Source organism: Schistocerca serialis, chromosome 7 (assembly GCF_023864345.2).
Source record: "Schistocerca serialis cubense isolate TAMUIC-IGC-003099 chromosome 7, iqSchSeri2.2, whole genome shotgun sequence".
Classification (NCBI taxonomy): domain Eukaryota; kingdom Metazoa; phylum Arthropoda; class Insecta; order Orthoptera; family Acrididae; genus Schistocerca; species Schistocerca serialis.
Genome location: NC_064644.1, coordinates 348,585,202 through 348,596,676, shown reverse-complemented (window position 1 = coordinate 348,596,676; position 11,475 = coordinate 348,585,202). Strand labels below are relative to the sequence as shown.

Genomic DNA, 11,475 nt, shown 5'->3' with positions numbered 1-11,475 from the left:
CAACTTTGGTGCAACACGGGCCACAGATAACAGGGGTAAGCAACGGCAACAGAGATTCGTATGAGTGAATAGACATGCCACTGTCAAGCATCTGACCGCACAGATGAAATAAGGTGCTGTCAACAGCGTCTCCTCAACGACCGTCGGCGAACGTTGCTCTGTATGGGCCTCCGCAGCAGGCACCCGGTTCATGCTGACAGCTGTTCCTCGCCGAAGACTGGAATTTCCGCGACAGTACCGCAGCTGGACGTCCACTGAGTAGCGACGGGTGATCTTTCTGGATGAATCACGTATTATGCTACATCTGACAGAATGAAAACACTCTACAACAATCGTTGGAAGTTTCCAGGTCGGAGTAGGGAGAGCTGTGGTCAGGGAAATGTTTCCATGGCATTCCCCGGGGGATATCGCCATTCTGGAAAGCACAACGGATCAACAGAAGTATGCACCTCTCCTTTGGGACCATGTCCATCCCCACATGCAATTTGTTTTAGCTCGGCACTATGACATCTACCAGCAGGACAATGCAACGTGTCACACAGCTCGCAGTGTAGGTGCATAGTTCGAAGAGCATCAGGATGAATTTACTGGACTCCCCTGGCCACCAAACGCCCCAGATTTAAAACCAATCGTGAATCTGTGGGACCTCTTCGATCGGCCTGTTCTCGTCATAGATCCTCAACAGAGAGGCACTGGCCTGTCGGTGCGGGCCGGGGTGGCCGAACGGTTCTAGGCGCTTCAGTCTGGAACCGCGCGGCCGCTACGGTCACAGGTTCGCAGGTTCGAATCGTGCCTCAAGCATGGATGTGTGTGATGTGCTTAGGTTAGTTAGGTTTAAGTAGGTCTAAGTTCTACGGGACTGATGACCTCATAAGTTAAGTCCCATAGTGCTCAGAGCCTTTTTTTTGCCTGTCGGTGCCTCCCAGAACGTCAGTGACTCTCTTCCTGCACATCTTGCAGCTGTTCGCGCTGCTAAAGGTTGTTATTAAGGCTCTTGACAGCTGGTCACGTTAATGTGAATGAGCACTGTAGATAAACGCATCATTGGCGAAAAGTCTGAGGTTAGTATTTATTAATATTGACTGCACGATTGTTAATATGAGCACCATGAACAGGAAAGGGACCCAATACACTTTCCTGGGGTGTACCATATTCTACGACTACATCTGTCGATGACTCACCATCCAACACAAGTTGCTGCATTCTCCTACCACGAAATCCTCAGTCCAGTCACAAATTTGGTTTAATACTATCGTACTCTCGATAATAAGCGTAGGCGCGGTACTGAGCCAAATGCTTTTCGGAAATCAAGAAATACTGCATCTACCTGACTGCCTTAATCCATGGCTTTCAGAAAGCCATGTTATACTAGAGCGAGTTGGGTTGTTTTCGAAATACGTGCTGGGTGGCATGCAGGTCATTGTGTTCTGGATACCTCATTATATTTGAGTTCAGAATATTTTCTAAGAACCTACAACAACAGGGTGTCAGGGATATTGGGTGGTGGTTTTGTAGATCACTTCTGCTACTCTTCTTGTAGACAGGTGTGCTTTCTTCGAAACACTATGCATGGTTTTTTGTTCGGGGGATACACGGTATATTAGTGTTAAGACAGAGGTTAAGTGGGCCACAACGTCTGCACCACATAATGATTTTATCGAGCCCTAAATCTTTGTTCAATTTAAATGTTTTCAACTGTTTCTCAACACCACTGACACTAATATTTACTTCTCTCATCTTTTCAGTGGCGCGACCTTTGTAAAGGTGCTATTGAAAACAGAGTCAAGCATTTCTGCTCTTCGCTTTGCTTCTTCCAGTGTCAATTCCTTTCCCGACCACGAGTATCTGGACACTAGCTTTAGTGCCACTAACAACCTTTACATACGACCAGAATTTCTTTAGTTTTTGTGAGAGATCTTTCGACAATTTTCTGCTGTGGTATCGTTGAAAGATTCTTCTTCATCTTTGGAACATAATGCAGAAAGTAGTGGACATACAGCGATATGGAAATACGGTTAACTTTCTTAAGATGTCAGCCAACGGCTTTGCCGCAGTGGTGTCACCGGTTCCCGTTCGATCACCGAAGTTAAGCACTGTCGGGCTGGGCTAGCACTTGGATGGGTGACCATGCGCTCTACCGAGCGCTGTTGGCAAGTGGGGTGCACTCAGCCCTTGTGAGGTAAACTGAGGAGCTGCTTGATTGAGAAGTAGCGGCTCCGGTCTCAGAAATTGACTTTCGGCCATGAGAGCGGTGAGTTGACCACATGCCCCTCCATATCCGCATCCTGTGACGCCAGTGGGCTGAGGATGACACTGAGGCCTATCGGTACCGTTGGGCCTTCATGGTCTGTTCGGGAGGAGTTAAGTTTTAGTGTAGCTTCTTACAATGTGATCGCACTAGGGCCTCAAAACGGATCGAGCGCTCACCTGTCGCCTCAATGGAGCCGACCACACTCATGAGTTTAAAGTCTGTATTCATACGGCAGGAAAGGAAAACTGGGGAAAAACACGACTACAGAGAGGCCGCCATCACTACAATTTGTATCTCGTTTTCCACAGGAGATCGTAGCTTACGGATTGGGCATGCAGTTGACAGTACCGCCAAAAGGATAGGCTTCCTACCTACAATTAAAACTTATCCAATTACCCTCGCAGGATAGGCGTTAGAGACTCTACAACTTGTTCACTCTGGAGGAGCGAACCGTTTCTACGATTCGAAAAAAGCACAGCTCATTCCCGTTTTAAAAGAAGAATCATTACAGGCGCTCAAAACTATAGGCCTATATGACTGAAGTCGGTCTGTTGTCCGGTCCGGAACATGCTTTACGTTCGCGTATAATTACATTTATGGAAGTCCAAAAATCTCCTCTGTACGAATCGACATGGATTCCGTGATCACTCATCAAATGGTTCAAATGTCTCTGAACACTATGGGACTTAACGTCTAATATCATCAATCCCCTAGAACTTAGAACTACTTAAACCTAAATAACCTAAGGACATCACACACAGCCATGCCCGAGGCAGGATTCGAACCTGCAACCGTAGTGGTCGCGCGGTTCCAGACTGTAGCGCCTAGAACCGCTCGGCCACCCTGGCCGGCGATCACCCATCGCACAAGACTCTGCTCGCTCTGTCCATCCACGATAACCAGAAAGAAGAGGCTACCGGTGCCAGGTTGTTGTGTTCCTTGATTTCCAAAAGGAGTTCGTTACAACTCCCTACCGCAGCCTTATGAATAAAATACAAGCGTACGGAATATGAGATCACCTGTATGATTGGACTGAAGACTTCTTATTAAACGGAGCACTGCACTTCATTCTATCCCAATGAAGTGTTACAGAATGATTGCTTTTGACGTAGTCTATATAGAGGGTCGTCAGAAACAGTTAGAAAAGCTTGTACGGTTGCTGTAGGGTAGGATGTGCAGCGAAATAATAGTTAAGAAATATATATATATATATATGTCGCGCTGTTTCCAAGTTAATTAGCACTGAAGTTAGCCAGTCAGGCCGTTGCGCGCGCAGATTCAGTCGGCCAGCCAGATATAATTTGTGTCAGTTGTTGCTATAGTATAAATGATAGCACACGAGACTGCTCAGCCTTTGGCTCGGGTTCGAGCCTTACTACCATCCCATGTCCAATTTTTGAATCGCTCTCGTTTTTTGTTTTAGGAAACCAAATGAAGAACACATTTGGCGACACGAAGAAAAAATTAGAGAGAATCGAGCTCGCACGGAGACTAACAATAATCACACTTCCTGCTGACGATTAGAGACGAACAAGAAAGGGGAGAAGTAACAGTGCTACATACATTACCCGCCACACACACACACACACACACACACACACACACACACACACACATATATATATATATATATATATATATATATATATATATATATATATATGGTGTCTGTGTTACCGCAATCAGTTATATAAACGAAACTAAGCTCGTTCTCATTATTATCACGTCTAAGCTCGCTTAAGAAAACGCAGCTTAAAAATGATGGATTTGCCCACTCATTTCCACGAAGAGATCCTGCATCATAACTTGGGCTGTTTGTGTGACGTTAGTGCCATATTTGTTTAACCGAAATTTTTCAATAATCAAAGAGAACTGTATTTGTTGCCTGTTACCTGTCTATGTTATTATGATCTGTTACCTGAAATTACAGTCTACGCAATGTAAGACTTACACAAAATTGATAAAATCATTTCATAGGCTCACCCAAATGGTGGGTACGAAACTCATTGAAACGTTGCGACAAAACGAGGAAACCAATGAGCTTGTCACCCGCTATGATTTCATCAATGGAATACGCCGGGAAAGCATACTCAAAATTGTTTTAATAATCAGATGTAGCACTTATATAGTACGGTAATGGATGCATCATAATACATCAAACGCTAGTATAAAGTTAGCACCATCGCGCACAAATTGCTCTTCGGCCATTAATAGGATCTACGTTTTTGCTGTATTCCCACGCGCTCTAATTTATTACAACTGATTTCAGTAATAACTGAGGCGATGCAATGTCTGACAAACATAAATTCTTTTAAACATTTTAACCATGCCTTCTCAAAGAACGCAGTTTCACTAACAGAGCAGCTTCTGCTATGAAGAAGGCTTGAATCGTAAATCTACATACTGAAAGTACTGCATCGTAACGATGTAACAGTTAGAAACTTCTGGCCAGATTAAAACTGTGTGTCGGACTGGAACTCGAATCCAGAACACTGCCGTCCGTGGGTAATGCCCTTACCAGCTGCAAAATCCAGGCACTTCTGCAAGACAGAATCTGCAGAGAAATGGCTTAATCACAAATTAGGTCATACTTTCTGTTATGAACCTTTCGCCTTTTCTTGAACTATGCGCCGATTGTAAACTTTGTGTTATGGCATTACCTATCACATGAAGCCTATAAACAAATTCTTAGCCCCTCCTCTCCCCCCCCCCCCCCTCCCAAAGAAAAACCAAATTACGCCGCAGAGCCATACTATTTATATCGTTGATAGAAATGATGAATTAAACTGGCTACAGTCCATTCTATGAGATTGGCCCCGGAGTTCACATGTGCTAATGGTGCTGTTCAACGTATCAAGTAAAAAATCAAAACATTTTTTCAAATTACGTTGTTTATTAGTAAACATAGTTTACAATAACAGCCGTCAGCTATGTACGGGACAAATTACTTGGTTACCATCGCTCATGTTTTTCCGTTGTTTCCAACTCAGCTTTCGCATGCCTTCACAAAAATAAAACACTAGAGGTTTTAACGACCTACCTCAACATCAGCGCAGTTAGAATTACCTGTGGCAAATCTGTGTATAGACATGTATCTTCCCACAAGATTAACGAATGTGAGATCATTAAACAGAAGTATAAATATGTACTTCGTAGAGTAATTAAGCTGCCTGGTGGCGAACACTATTTTAATTTATAACACTTCTAACATAAAAAATGCAAATGTGGCAGCAATAATATTTGAATCGTTATTCCTTCTACTACTCGTTCTGCCCCCTTACCTCAAAACGATCTTTGGAATGACTGTCAAATGATGTGTAAAGCGTATCTTAAAGCATTTGATTCAAAAAATGTCTTACATTGTGCGAGAGATCCATATTTCGAAGGTTATGTAGAATTGAATTTTATTCATTTTGAATTGAATTTTATTGATATTAATTCACTTGATACATTTGGGAGCCAACTGTATGTGTGAAATATTATTTTTTGCCTTCGAACGTTAATTGAATGAACTTTGCAATTGAAAACATTGTTTAATTGAATTTTGATGTCGCATAGCAGATGCCTTTGTCAATGCGTGATACAATTTTAAACGTAGCCAAAAGAGTAGGTCCTCCATGGAATCTTTATCTTATTGTGGGCTTTAGCTGATATACGACTAGATCCTCAATTCAAGGTAGCTAAATATGGGGTCATGAATTTACGTGGTATCAAAATTCGAAATATGTGTCCCTTACAGGAATCTGGAAAAACAACAACTTCAGGAGGATTGTGTGGAATCTATGGAATCATCAAGCAATTACAAATGTTAAGTTGTTGAAGTTGTTGGTGAAAACGTGTCGCGTGTATAACAAAAATAGAAATCACGTAATGTCGCGTTATGTTAGGGTCTGTTGCAAGATGTCGTGATCGACTTTGCTACGATAATATACAATCGATTTCTTTAATTATAACTCGCTGTCGGAGACAGTATTTGGATTCTAGTTTATACATTATCTGATCAAAAATTTCCGGTCTCTCCCATGTAACGGTAGTTGTCACGAGCTATGGACCCTGCAGTATGAAAGCAGACCCAGAATATAGTCTTGTGAGTAGAAAATCAATAACAACAGAATATGTGCCAGGAGAACACAGTGACTTTGAACATATACTGTTTATTGGACGTCACCTGAGTAAAACAAATCCATCTGGGACATTTTCGATTTTCGGCTGTTGGTGATGTGATTGTGAAGTGGGAACATGAAGAAACAACCACAGTTAAACCAGGACCTGACAGATGTCATTGTACTGACTGACAGGGAGCATCGGTGTCTGCAGAGGGTGTTTGTAAAAAAATCGCCTAAAATCAGCAGAAATAATCATTCGGGAGTTCCAAAGTGCTTACAGTAGCTCAGTTACGAGACTGACTCCGTAAGGAGTTAATTAAGCTGTTGGACCTGCATGTGCATCCATGTGCAGAGTGAATGTACATGAAAGACCAAAAGTATTAAAAAAATTGTAACCTTATAAACCATATTTAAGACACTTACCAATAACGAACTGGTCGGGACATGGGAATGGACATATCAGATAGTAGGAGACTATTTATAATGGTAAACCTAGGAAACAAGAACAGATTAATAAAGAGCCTAACATAGACTGAACGACCAAATATATCAAGACAAGAAATTTGCATACCCTGTAGTTGGTCGTGCCAAAGGCCTTGCCGTAGTGGTAAGACCGGTTCTCGTCAGATCAAAATTGGTTCAAATGGCTCTGAGCACTATGGGACTCAACTGCTGTGGTCGTAAGTCCCCTACAACTTAGAACTACTTAAACCTAACTAACCTAAGGACATCACACACATCCATGCCCGAGGCAGTATACGAACCTGCAACCGCAGCGGTCGTGCGGTTCCAGACTGTAGCGCCTAGAACCGCTCGGCTACTCCGGCCGGCTCTCGTCAGACCACCGAAGTTAAGCGCTGTCGGGCTGGGCTAGCACTTGGATGGGTGAGATCCCGGTCTACTTGGTGCTGTTGTCAAGCGGGGTGCGCTCACCTCTTGTGAAGCCAATTAAGGAGCTACTTGATGGGGAAGTAGAGGCTCCGGTCACGAAAACTAACAACAGACGGGAGAGGGGTGTGCTGACCACATGCCCCTCCATATCGGCATCCAGTGACGCCGGTGGGCTGAGGATGACACGGCAGTCGGTCAATACCGTTGCACCTTCATGGCCTGTTCGGACGGAGTTAGTTATAGTTGGTTGTAGCATGGGTAAAGAAATGAATCGATCTGCTGTATGCTAAACTGACGGTGACCGCCATAAGACCGGATGCGCTAGTGACAGAGAAAAGACCGCAACACTTGATAGGTGCGACCGGATTTTGGACTCCAGAGGTTGGGAAACACCTTAATAGTACAACAAGTTTGAGAGACTAGCAAGGAAGTAACAACATGCAAAGCAGTGGGATACGGAAATACTAAGGAATGCACAGATACCCTTAAAGTTCTCTGAGGCTACATATATCGCAATAATGAATTGCTCAGTAGGCAGTTCAGTTAAAGAAGAAAGGGCTTATCTGAAAAGGGCAATCACAGAAGCTGGAAAGAAAAATATAGGTACAAGAAAGGTAACTGCGAGGCTACCATGAATAACAGAAGAGATACTTCAGTTGATTGACGAAAGACGGAAGTACAAAAGTGGTGAAGGAAATTCAGGAATACGGAGATACAAGCCACTTAGGTATGAAATAAACAGGAAGTGCAGAGCAGCTAAGGCAAAATGGCAGCATGAAAAAATGTGAAGAAATCGAAAAAGAAATGATTGTTGGACGAACTGTCTGAAATCTGGATTTCGCAGGACAGAGCGGATCAGGTTATGGTTGTGGAAAGGGGTCAAGATCGGTTACTGTTAGTTGCACAAAACACACAAACTTTATTTTCCTAAAAACATTTCATCACACATGCCCTTAAAAGGATTCAAAAACAATACGGCTGAAGGCCCGAACACAAGTTATTAAAATTGCCTTAAGCAATACACACGGCTGAAGGCCTCAGTTACAAAATTTTTTGCACAAATACTCGGCTGAAGGCCACACACTAGACATAGAAGAACTGAGGCTTAAACCCTGGATAACAAGAATTTCCAATAGAGAAGAAATTTGAAAAGGTTTTAAAAGTGAGTTTTCAAATTTTAATTTAAGACGGCTGAAGGCCTTATCTTAACACTAAAACAAACTAAATTAATAGACGGCTGAAGGCCTCGCACAAAAAAATGTTCAAATGTGTGTGAAATCTTATGGGACTTAACTGCTAAGGTCATCAGTCCCTAAGCTTACACACTAGTTAACCTAAATTATCCTAAGGACAAACACACACACCCATGCCCGAGGGAGGACTCGAACGTCCGTCGGGAGGTGCCGCGCAGTGGTTCAAATGGCTCCGAGCACACTGGGACTTAACATCTGAGGTCATCAGTCCCCTAGAACTTAGAACTACTTAAACCTATCTAACCTAAGGACATCACACACATCCATGCCCGAGGCAGGGTTCGAACCTGCGACTGTAGCGGTCGCGCGGTTCAGGAGTGAAGCACCTAGAACCGCTCGGCCACACCAGCCGGCTGCCGCGCAGTCCGTGACATGACGCCTCAAACCGCGTGGCCGCTCTGCGGCTCCTCGCACAGTACTTAAAACTAAAAGAAAATTGCAATCTAAAAGCAACAGAACAGTGGTGCTCAGAAGTGTTTCAAGGGTTGGCCTCAGGAGGTAACTCTAACGTAAGGTTAGGTAAACCAGGCAGCGAAACGTAAGATTAAATAATTGGATGGGAACCCTACATAGGGACGGCTGAAGGGCCGACCAGTAACCTAACCAATTCCCTTCCGGCCGACCAACGGCACGAAAAGCGAGGACGAAGATACCAGCAGCGCTACGTCTTCAAATATTGACGTCTAAATACAGCGAAAGCACAAAATATGAACAAACAGCAAGGGCTGTCGAACTACACATCGAGCCGGACAGCACCATATGGCGAGGAAAAACACACTACGGAACACTACGGTAAATGACCACACCGCGGAGACTTCCTCGCTGCTGTGTCCCAACCGACCGCCTGCCAACTCCATTACGCAGACAGTATTAAAATTAACTGCTCAGTCGAAATCACACAAGCTAGACACAGTTCCACGAAAGCACTTCCGCAAGAACTCGAACAATGTTAAAAGCAATCACTGTGGAACAACAAGGACGAATAACAAGTCGACACACACAGAGAACCCAGAAGGGATCGAAGGACCAAATACACGTCCCCGAGCCGGCCAGAGTGGCCGAGCGGTTCTAGGCCCTACAGTCTGGAACTACGCGACCGCTACGGTTGCAGGTTCGAATCCTGCCTCGGACATGGTTGTGTGTGATGTCCTTAGGTTAATTAGGTTTAAGTAGTTCTAAGTTCTAGGGGACTGATGACCTCAGAAGTTAAGTCTCATAGTGCTCAGAGCCATTTGAACCATTTTGAACACGTCCCCGATGAGACGAGCGACTGAACGACCAACCAAGGCCGTCCCCACTGAAGTCATGTGTGCCGGCGACGGCCGGGCGAGTCATGGCTGTCCGGACCTCACTGCTGCTCCCGTCCCGACTACCTTCGGACGGACGACGTCCCGGAGACACTGGCTCGGATCCAACCATAAAGAGGGAGCACCGGCCCACTGGCTACCCAACATCTCTGCACAAGGAAGGAACCGACCCACGTCCGGCAAGATGACCAACTGACGAGGCCTAGAAACGCTCAAAAGACCAAATACACGTCGCCCGATGACACGGCCGACCGAAAGATCCTTTCGTCGTTCCCGCTCCAGTTTCTTTCCGTCAGATAGTGCATGTGTGTCGCCAGCGGTCGGCGAGTACTGGCTGTCGACGCTTCACTGTCGCTCCGTCCCAACTGAACTCCTGACACACGATGAGCCGGAAATACTAGCGGTCGCTCCAAAGATAATACGACAGTACTCTTATCGATACGCGCTGCTGCTGACACTCACGGCAGGCAAGCCAGCAACTTAGTGACGCCAGTAAATCGAATAAGAAACGAGGCGACAGTTCCGTGAAGACAAGCTGTCAAGGAAGAAACGGCATGAACACAAGCCACACACGGCTCACTGACTCAACATATAGGAAAGTAATATAACCTTCGGTGAAATTAAAAGCAAGGGCGGTAACATGAACAGTACAATAGGAATTCTACTGTTAAGCGCAGAGGAGAGAGCGGATAGGTGTAAAGAGTGCATTGAACGATTCTGTGAGAGGAAGGACTTAGTTGAAGCAGAAACAGGAGTCGATAGGGAAGAGATATGGGATCCAGTACTAGAGTCAGAACATAAAGTAGCTTTGGGCGATTTAGGAGCAAATGAGGCAGAAGGGATAGAGAACATTTCATCGGAATTTCCAAAAGTAATTGGGAAGTGGCAGCCAAACGACTAATCACGTTAGTGAGTAGAACATATGAGACGGTTGATATACCAACAAACATTGTCCACACAATTCCGAAGATAGCAACAGACGACAACTGCGAGAGTTAAGGCACAGTCATCTTAACAGCTGATGCATACAAGTTGCTGACATGAATAACATGCAGGAGGATGGAAAAGAAAATTGTGGATCTGTTAAATGACGATCAGGTTGGTTTTAGGAAAGGTGAGCACACCATGGAGGCAGTTTCGACAATGCGGTTGATAATGGAAGCAAGACTGAAGAAAGATCATGACACATTCATAGGATACGTCAACGTGAAAAAGCGTCCGAAAATTTAAAACGGTGCAAGATGTTTGAAATTATGAGAAAAGCAGGGATAAGCTATAGAGAAAGTCGGGTAATATATATGTAGAAGAACAAAGAACAGTAAGAGTGGGACGCGAGGAATGAAGTGCTTGGATTAAAAAGAGTGAAAGACGGGGATGTAGTCTTTCACTCCTACCTAATGTTCAATATATAGAGATCGAAGAAGCAATGACGAAAATGAAAGAAAGTTTCAAGCCCGGGATTAAAATTCAGGATGATGATTTGCTGATGACACTGCTATCCTCAGTGAAAGCTAAGAAGAATTACAGGATCTGTTGAATGGAAATCTAACGGGTACTGAATATGGACTGAGAGTAAATCGAAGAAGACTAAAGTGATGAGAAGTAGCAGAAATGATAACAGCGAGAAACTTAACATTAGAATTGGGAATCACGGATTAGACAAATTC

The 11,475-nt window shown here is 44.3% G+C and overlaps 1 pseudogene; it reads left to right on the top strand.

The window, feature by feature from the left end:
• The first annotated feature begins 2,035 nt into the window (after positions 1-2,035).
• On the top strand, positions 2,036-2,153 carry LOC126413400 (5S ribosomal RNA; annotated as a pseudogene).
• Positions 2,154-11,475: the final 9,322 nt, after the last annotated feature.